Genomic DNA, 10420 nt, shown 5'->3' with positions numbered 1-10420 from the left:
ATACTCGCCTATATGCCCGCATGTATGTATGTATGTTTGGCTGTAGGCAGCCACCGTCATATGGAGCGAGCGTAGTACGTACTTGAGTGTGCGCTACTCCAAATACATACATACATCCATACAAACATACAGGCGAACATGCGCCGGAGCACAGGTAGCCAGGCAGCGCGCTTGACTTTTTGCCCAGACAATTGTAAAGCGGCTTAAGAAAGCAGCGCGCTCGACGTATTGCCGCATTGCCGTCACCTGTTGCCTTGTTTGGCTCGTTTGTTGCTTTTTGTTGTTTTTTTGTTGTTGTTATTGTTGGTTTTCTGTTACTGTTTCGTACGTCTTGGAAGACGTTAAGTGTTTGGCTGAGCAACTTTTTGAATGAAATAGGAAGCCCACACGTAGTAATGTTGGTATTATGCATATATCCGTTTATAAGCACATGCACACAAACATACATACGTACATACATAGCTATACTGTTGCTTGACCATTTTTCCTGCTCTCTTGAGTTACAGCAATTGAGTCGAAAGCGGTAAGACGAGTCAAGATGAAATGAAATGAAAAAATCTTAAGCTTGTGTGCACGTGTGTGCATGTGTGTGTGCGTCTAGTTAGTGCGGTTTTGGCCGTGAACGTCGCTGGCCAAGAATGCTCGTACTACAACATCCCATTCATAATTTCCGTTTGAACGGCTCCAAATTCTGGGAGAGCTCGTAGAATACTCAATGTCGTTGCTCGAAGCTGGCTGGCAGTAGCGTTCGGGAGATGTTGTGAGCAGCTTTGCCGCTATATAGTACTTACATCCGTACATACATACATACAGACAGTGGCATCGAGACATTTCTGAGTTAAGAATAATAAGAAATTGTTTCTAGTCGCCCATATGCATGTGTATTGCGTCTCTTTCTTAAACTCCGCCCTTATTCTTGAGGAAGTGATGTGTGCTGCGGAAAAACTTGGTGAGATCTTTTATTTCCTTTTTACAAGTAATTGAAACGCACAAAGACTGGCACTCAACTTTTATGCAATTAGTAACATTTTTGTTATTGTTGCTTATAGATATGTACTTTCTTATATGTGTATTTAATAAATTGTATATATGTATTAAAAATAACGGTTTGAAGAATTCAAATTTGTAAGGGTTTTAAAATACATAAATTTATATAAATTTGAGCGCATTTCTAAAATAGTGGTGCTCGTTTTGGCTGTACGAGTATATACATATATACACTATATACTTGTAAATATATTTTTTCCTCAGAAATTATACTAAACAAACGTTATAAAAACTCACATGAGTAATAACAAAAAAGCGTTAGTAAGGCAAGCTATGAAGAAACTATGATGAAAAGGCTAGGCCGCAAAAAGTGCGAGTTCGACGTTAAAATAACGCGTCCTTTCAAAAAAAAGTGAAAACAGTTTGATATATTTATATGATTTAGAAATTATATTTTTTTCTTGTTCTTATTACTCATTCTAGCGTATATTCTGAATGAGTCCACTGACGATTTTTTGTTTTGAAAATTCCTTAATTTAACAATTCATTGTCATTCTATTCACAGCTCATTGCTAAAGTGACGTCACAAGAGAATTACTCACACTTTTCGCCTGCTATCAATGTTCATTTGCCTTATTGCATGGGTTTCCTCTGGTAAAAAACAGCCTTTTTTCAACAATTTTTTTCTCATATAAAAAATGAAATATTTTATTAGAACTTTATATTGTTACAAACATACACTATTAACAAGGAAATTCTGAAATTTTTGGAAAAAATATTTTAAACTTCGCTATTGCGAAGCCATTTTCGGTGATTCCTCGGAAAAAAATGCGTACGCGTTGGCAGTTTTAGTTAAAATCTTAACTTACAACTTGGACGATGGAAAAAACTGAAAATTGTATTTTTGGCAGACATTTTTACAAGAAAAATGAAAATTTCACTGAAAATAATGCGACATTTTTTTTATTTCAAATAGTTGTATTGAAAAAAAAAAGGTTTAGTTCAAGTCTTTAAGAGTTGTATCTCAAAAACCCATGTACAATTTCATGAAGATCGCTTGAGTAGTTCTCGAGAAATCTTGCCAACTGACTTCAAAAACACAGTTTTAAGAAAAACGCGTTTAAAGACGGTGCACTTAGCCTAGCTAGTCTCGAGCGCAGAAGTTCTCAAGACTGTATCTCCGAAACTATTACTTGGTTCAACTTGAAAATTTAGGACAATATTCTAGAGGTGTTGTAGAATTTAATAAGATATTAAAGAATCAATTTTTTGAAACAAGTAAAACCATGTTACTTTATATAAGTTTATTTATGAATTTTGATCATTTATTAGACAATACTCAGGCTGATCTGGTCGTATGGTAACACATCTGTGGCTGCTTAGCTGCATGAAAATTTAGTACTATTCAAATCTTTCGGGATGGTGTTCTCTGCAAGTGAATTGGCTTTACTATGTGGAAAACGAAGACCTCCACCGAAATATAAAGGTATTCACTGTGTAGAAAACTATTGAAGTATTTAGTAGTCGTTATCTCTGTCGATTGGAGATTTATGAAACGATTTTCAATTCAAATTTTCCTAGATCGTCTACTCAATTTGAGGCTAATTCATGATTTTGTAAAATATTAGCATAAAGGACAACACAACTAAGTAAAAAGTAGATACGCATACAAAGAAAGAGAAATACGGAAAGTTTAAATATTCAAGCTAATGCTAACTTTCTATACCCTGAACAGGGTATGTTAGTTTGCCTATGAAGTTTGTAACATTCAGAAGGAAACCTCGGAACTGTTAACAGTAACGTGGGAACCCACTTACCTTCCATCCTTATCATTGGCCTACGCCATCAAAATTGTACATGCTCGATTAAGCTCTGCAGCTCGAACTATTTTCTCTAGCAGTAGATTAAAGAAGTCGCACGATAAGGAGTCGCCTTGTCTTGGCTCGGAGAGGTCTTTTGCGATTCTGACCGAACTGTTGGTATTGCTGAACGTACACAGCCGTATTAGTTTTGCGGGGATACCAAAATCATCATGCTGCAAAAGAAACTTTAAAATCGACGAAGAGGTGGTATGTGTCGATCCTCTTTTCACGGGTCTTTTCCAAGACTTGGCGCGTGGTGAATATCTGGTCAGTTGTTGATTTTCCAGGCCTAAAGTCATACTGATAAGGTCGAATCAGTTTGTTGACGGGGTGCTTTAAGCTTCACACAATACGCTCGATAGGACCTTATACGCGATGTTGAGGAAGCTTTTCCCACGGTAGTTGGCGCAGATTGTGGGTTTTTCCTTTTTGTAGATTGGGCAGAGCACACTTAAATTCCAATCGTCAATCATGCTTTCGGCCGACCATATTTTACAAAGAAGCTGATGTATGCTCCTTAGCAGTTCTTCGCCCCAGTGTTTGAATAGCTCGACCGACAAGCCAGCAGCTCCCGCTGCTTTGTTGTTCTTTAGACTGGTGATTGCTACAAGAGAAATCCTTAACACGTTTGCAGAGGTTGTCGTCAAAAGGGGGGTCCGAGTATGTTTTCTTTTTTTTTTAATTGGTAGGGTTTTTTACGTGGCGGGTCCCAAACCCAGCGCACAACCCTGGGGTGGGGTGGTTCGCCTTCTCACTTTAGCTCGCCTTTAAACGGATATTTTTTTTGGCTACCCAGAGGATACTTGGTCTAAGACTGGAAGTCGTAAGCTGCTTGAACCATATGTAAAAGAATCGTTTCTGGCCACTCCCAAGTGAATGATCCTCACAACTAATATACATTATAATTATGCGATATTAGATGGCTTTGACGTGGAAAATTTGGTTATAACAGTGACTTTTCAACTCATTTGGTAATAAAAAAATATATTTTTTCCGTAGTATTATTTGAATATATGTATATTCAATAGCTTTAGGGTGGTTATGCAGCAGAGGAGTTTGTTAAGCTGGCTACTCGGGAAGATGTTTCTTGTTGCTGTATTTTCTTGAAAATTTTTCTTTTAGAAGAATGAATGAAAATTGGAATCAGTACCGGAAGCCACCTCTATACAAGCTAAACACAGCTCGCAACACTGATTTAATGATAGATCTTTTCCTAGATAATCTATTTTTATGCTCTTGCAACATGTTGCTACAGAGTATAATAGTTTTGTTCACCTAACGGTTGTATGTTTCACCCAAAACTAATCGAGATAGATATAGGGTTATATATATGTATGTATAGTATATAAGTAAGTGATCAGGATGACGAGACTAGTTGAAATTCGGGTGACTGTCTGTCTGTCCGTCCGTGCAAGCTGTAACTTGAGTAAAAATTGAGATATTTTGATGAAACTTGGTATGCGAGTTCCATGGAAAAAAAGTACGTGTTCGTAGATGGGCGTAATTGAAGCACTGTCACGCCCACAAAATGCCATTAACCGAAAACCTATAATGTGCCATAACTAAGCACTAAATTAAGCTGTATAAAACTTTAATTTGGCACAGGGGATCACAGTAGCAAGGGGCATATGTGGGTAAAAAAAGTTTGGAAAAGTGGCCGTGGCCCTGCTGTCTAATGCACATATATCTTAAACGACTTAAGCTACAATAATCAAATATTATAAAAACTCCTACCAACAGTCTGAAAATGGATGAAATCGGATGGTAAGCCCGCTCATTACCCATATAACGGTAGCAAAGTACACAAATCAATAACTAAATACGCCAAAGGCATTAAATTTTACCCCCAAAAATGATATGATAAGACTTGAATATAGCCAGGGTCAAAATTGGATGATGGGCGTGCACCACGCACTTTTAGATGAAAACACATATCTCGAGACGCGCCCGACTGATTTCAATCAAATGTGGCAGACATATTTACGTTACAGTGTAAAAATGGGCGAAATCGGACTAAATCCACGCCTACTTCCCATATAACTCAATTTTAAATTCCACTTCATTATTTCCTTTCTACCGGGTCCGAACCGGGGTACAGGGCACTCGAAGTGTAACCAATTAAAAAACCATACATTCGGTTTGGAAAATTATTTTTATTTATTTTAAAGCACAAAATGTGTGAAAATAATCATAAATTCAGGACCAATTCACTTTTGCTCGATATGACCACCTTTTGCCTTAACTATGGCCTTGAGACGGTCAAAAAATGAATCGCAAGCTGCCCGAATGTGACTTGCCGGTATTTTGGCCAACTCACGGACAATGGCTTTCTTCAGCATCTCGAGACTGGTGTATTTTTTACTTCGGATCTTGTTCTCCAAAATGGCTCAGAGAGAATAATCAATTGGATTCGCATCTGGTGAATTCGAGAGCTATTGTGTGGTCGTAATGAAGTTCGGAACGTTGTTTTTCAGCCATTCTGAGTTGCTGAGTCTTGTTGAAACGTCCATGGTTTGCGACCGAAATGTTTGTTTGCCCATGGCTTCAAAGCAGCCTCCAGAACACTTTCCCGATAATATGTCGCATTTACTTTGACGCCAGGCTCGATGAAAACAATTGGAGAGCGCCCATCTGTGTTGACAGCGGCCCAAATCATTATTTGTGGCGGGTGCTGCCTCCTGGTGGCCAACCGATGACTTAGATTCTCGTATGAACGGTCGGTCAAGTAAACCCTATCGTTTTGAGAGTTTACAAATTGCTCAATTGGAAAAATTTTTTCGTCAGAAAACACAATGTTCGGTATTTGACCATTTTCTGCTTTGCTATCTCAAGTCTTACTTGTTGCTGCTTCGGTGTGAGATCATGGGCCTTTTGGAACTACATAGTAAGGCTTGACCTTGAGCTAATTTATAATATGGTCGGATATTTTCAGTTCTTTTGCCATTTGATTGGCCAAGTCCAACAAAAACTGTTCATGCCCCTAACTACTGAATATTTGGAGCCCAGTACCTTTAGTTGATTTTTTACCGAAAATATTGGTCCATGTGTCAGATTTATAATTTAAATTCAGAGAGAGTCGTTTCCTGATAGTAGTATGTCTATGTGCTACAAATGGGTTTAATCGGGTCAATACTTCCCTTAGTCCCCTAATACCTAATATAAAGATTTTCGCACTTCCGGCTGACTTTATGTCGCATATATCGGTCAATATGTGAGTTATCTTATGGAGAGAGCTTGTTTTTCTTATAACGGTACATATTTGTGCTTAGATTGAATAAAATCGGATGAAAACTGACCTTTGACCCCATATTGACAAGCCTTATGTATCTAGTAGCAAGAGTATGAAATGTTCGGTTACGAACTTAGTTCTTCCTTACTTGCTATTGAGTAAGATCTCAAATCAAATAAATATTAGATATTATGTAGAATATTTTTGAAATCAGAGTTGTCTACTGTAGAAAATCTGAGTGGAAAATTGTCTGCTTGAACTTGAAGCTAAATTAGAAAGTTAGGAAAGAACTCTTGCGATATCGCGAACTCGTCCTTAATCGTAGAGATGGTACGAGCCTCAATAATGAAGAAGAACAATATTGACAGTATATTGAAATTGCGTTGTGTTAGGGTAAGTCTGTTTTATACATATGTACATATGTATTAGAGTGACTATTTACTTGTATCCTTACCTTTGCAAGTATGGCTATGCGTTCAAGCATATAGATTTGTCGTAGATGTTACATAGAGTAGATCTTTCAATTTATGACCAATTAATTTATTTAATTGGAAACTTTGCTTGCTAGTTAGTGTTAGTGTTACTTTTATTATATTTTAATCCCTTAAATAATGACGAATTTCTCTACATTAAGACCATGTTAATTAATGCTGTGAAGTTCATTCACATTCTACCATTTCACCTTACATAATATAATATTAGCAATGTTAATCAGACAAACGTGCCGTCAAAACTTTTTGTTTATACTTTTCGCAAAGGTGATTAGCTGTTTACTCATTCCAACTCACGAACCTGCATGGTTACTCATAGAGTACAACACACACACACGCACCTACATCCAATAGCATTTAACTTAGCTAAAAGATTCTTGACAAAAAAATCTTCTAAAATGAACACTCTGGAATCTTTGCTGCTAAGTGTATCGTATTTCACAGCGTGTATGTATGTTTGTGCTTACATATAGACGTGTACTTAGCTTAAAAGCGTGAAAAATTTCTCTTTGCCGCTCATTTACGTTGTTGAATCGGCACACAACGTCTTCAGCCAATGAGAAGTTCACGACGGAACATTGAGCTTGAACATTGTGCCAATGAAATCCGAGCTTTTTATATTTAAGCCATAACCATAACGTATTAGTATGTCTTTAGTACAGGTAAGAGCCATATTGGTTGATAAATGTTGTCTTGAATTTATAAGTGATTCGGTCAAAATCCTCCTACTCGCTGAGGAAACTGGAAAACTGTGATTTAATAGTGGTTTAATAATTTTTTGTTTTTGTATTTACTTACACACTTACTTACATATGAGTACATGGTATACATTTACATATGAATAATTTTTGCATTTTCGTGTATACATATGTGATATTTACCTACTATCATAATTAATATTAGGGTGGCTAATTTTTTTATTACTTTTTTTTTATAAAAAAAATTTGGTCTTTTTATATATGTACATATGTACGAAAATTTAATTTAATTTTTCATGTCGGGCCTTCTATTATAATTAAAGTTAGGGTGGTTCATTTTTGTATTATTTTTTTTTTTTTTCAAAAAAAAATTTCATCTTTGTATATATGGACGAAAAATTAGCTTTACTTTCACATCGGACCTACTATTATAATTAAAATTAGGGTGGTTCATTATTGTATTGGACGAAAAATTGGTTTTATATTTCAGATCGAACCACTGTTAAATATACCATTCATACAAGCCTATCGATCAAAAGCAAGAAAACGATCTTTATTTACCTTTTATGCTATAAGAAAAGCACCTGTAAAGGGTATTATGGCTTCGGTGTTGTTAAAGCTAACCTCTTATCTTATTTTCATTATTTCTCATCCAACAATTCACTAATTTCTATCAATTAGTTAATATTGACAAACGTTCAGTAAAAAGCGTCCCACCCTAATGCATATATTTATAAGCAATTTGCATGTAGTACGTGCATAAATGACTTGAAGTGTTGTAAAGGCGCATTTTTATTAGCTTAAATTAGCCGCAATACAAAGTGAATGCGTTTCTATGTGTGTGTATGTGCATGCACAAGTGCTCTACAATTTCTACAATAAAGGAAATTAACTTAAAATTCTCCTACAAAAAGGCATTATAAAATTGTGGAAAGTTATATTTGAAAAACTGGTTTCTCTGTAACGCAAGCTCATTTCAAAGGCAACAGATTTTCAAAAAATGGTAAGCACTTGACATTAGTTGCAAAATGATAAATTCTCTCCACTCAGTGGAGTGTTACTCTTGGAGATATTATTTTCGATTTTTTTAGATACATACTATACATATGTATTGCTATAGTTTATACTAGAATTTCTTTGCTGTCTGAGTTGTTAAGGGGTTACATGGGTTTAAGGGTTTCAAAAAATCTATTTTTTTATTGTCTTATTAAATTTTACAACATCTCTAGAATATTGTCGGAGATACAGCCTTGATAACAAAAATCCAATTTTCAGTTTTTTTTCCTTCGTCTAAGCTCTAAGTTAAGGTTTTAACTAAAACACGTATTTTTTCACTTCAGCTTATCTGGTAAGGAGTTATCCTGCCAACGCGGGCGCATCTTTTTTCCGAGAGGTTACCGGAAATGGCGTCGCATTGACAGAGTTTAAAATATTTTTTTCTAAATATTTCAACAATGAAAAATTCCAATGAAATATTTTATTTTTTATTTGAGAAAAAAGTTGCTGTTTTTTCCTGAGGACATGGGTTTCCTCCATGGAACCCCTTAAACATGTGAATGCTGATTTCATCCCTTCTTCTGATAAGATCATCTTATTATCTATAGTCTTAAGGGGTTATATCCACTATATTAGTATCAAAAATCAAGTTTTGGGTGTACGAGCTGTATTTAAAAAAATACATATGTATATATATTTATTCAATCATCTACATTAATGCATTCATATTATGCACTTCTGCCAGTGGTTCTTTCAATCTTCGAAACATTTCTCAAACTCGATTTTTGACTAGACTTTAGCTGCTTCGCCGATTTTCATCCTCGTAAAACTATGGCCCTTTAGGGTTCTATACATTTTCGGAGACAGGGAAAACTCACACAGAGCGATCTATGGTGAATATGGAGGCTGGCTCGTTTGAGTATTGTTTTTGGCCAAGCAAAAAGGTGTGATCTTTTAAAAAACGAAATTCGCCATTAGCGGCTGCTAATGACAAAGTAACCAAAGAATATAAGAATATAACTGAAAACTGTAACGTATTTCGCGGACATCTATGTATATCAACATAATAATACAAACTTTGACAATTGAACTCTCCAAACATGCGAAATTTCAAATTAAGAATTCCCGTTACTTTCTGCATACACATTGAAGGTACATACATATATTTGATATTATTCTCCGAAAATTTTAACTTTTTTCAGAAAATAGTTTCGGAGGTATGATCGTATGTTTTAACTTTGTGTAATTTTCAGGTTTGGTAAAGAATATTTCGTTGAAACGGGTGACAGAGTGGATTGAAGTTTTCACATGGCCATCTTTGACACGTAATGATCGATTTTTGATAGTAATTTCGATTTTTCACCCCCAATTCCGGTTAAATTTTTCCATAAAAATGGCTTTTTTCGAACAAAAATTTGGACTAGTTCTTCGATCATTACTCGATCATTACATCTGTTCTAATAATAATTTTTGTTTGGTTTTTAAATTTAAAATAATTTCGAGCAGAAAAATCTTCCTCGCCGCTGATACTTTTTTCGGAGGTCTTCTTGAAGATCGGTTATGAAATCAAGGGAATCCTGAATTTTCCTAAAAAAAATCTGTAAATTTACATTTTTTATTTATTCATTAAATAAAGCACTTTCTCGAAAAAAAATCACAAAAAAACTTGTTTTATCTAACTGGCACTCAGAGGTCAGTTAGTTATTCTATGGCTTATTTTGTATTACTTACTTTTAAACAGAATTTCAATAAAAGCTCTTGATCTCCATCAATAAAAAAAATGTTGCTACTTATTTTTTATCCGATATCACAACTACTCTAAGAAGAAAAATGTATCATTATCATTATCAAAGTCAAAATGCAACAAGTTGAAAGTAGGTGAATATATCAAAAAGTAAATATAATAAACCAAAAACCAACACAAAAGATTTAAGAAGCGAACTTGCATTGAGAAAGTCATTATACAATATGGTTCATCCTATTGGATATTGGACTATACAGCGAAAATGTATTGCTAAGAGTTGATGAAGCTAAATTATGTCAATCAAAAGTAAATTATTATAAAACAAAAACTAATTTCATCCACCCATGAATTTGCTAGTTGCTGGCTGTATTTCTCTCTTCCCACCCAAGTGGGCTTGATATATCAGAAACAAA

This window comes from Bactrocera neohumeralis, chromosome 3 (assembly GCF_024586455.1).
Source record: "Bactrocera neohumeralis isolate Rockhampton chromosome 3, APGP_CSIRO_Bneo_wtdbg2-racon-allhic-juicebox.fasta_v2, whole genome shotgun sequence".
Lineage (NCBI taxonomy): Eukaryota > Metazoa > Arthropoda > Insecta > Diptera > Tephritidae > Bactrocera > Bactrocera neohumeralis.
This window is presented reverse-complemented; position numbering follows the sequence as displayed.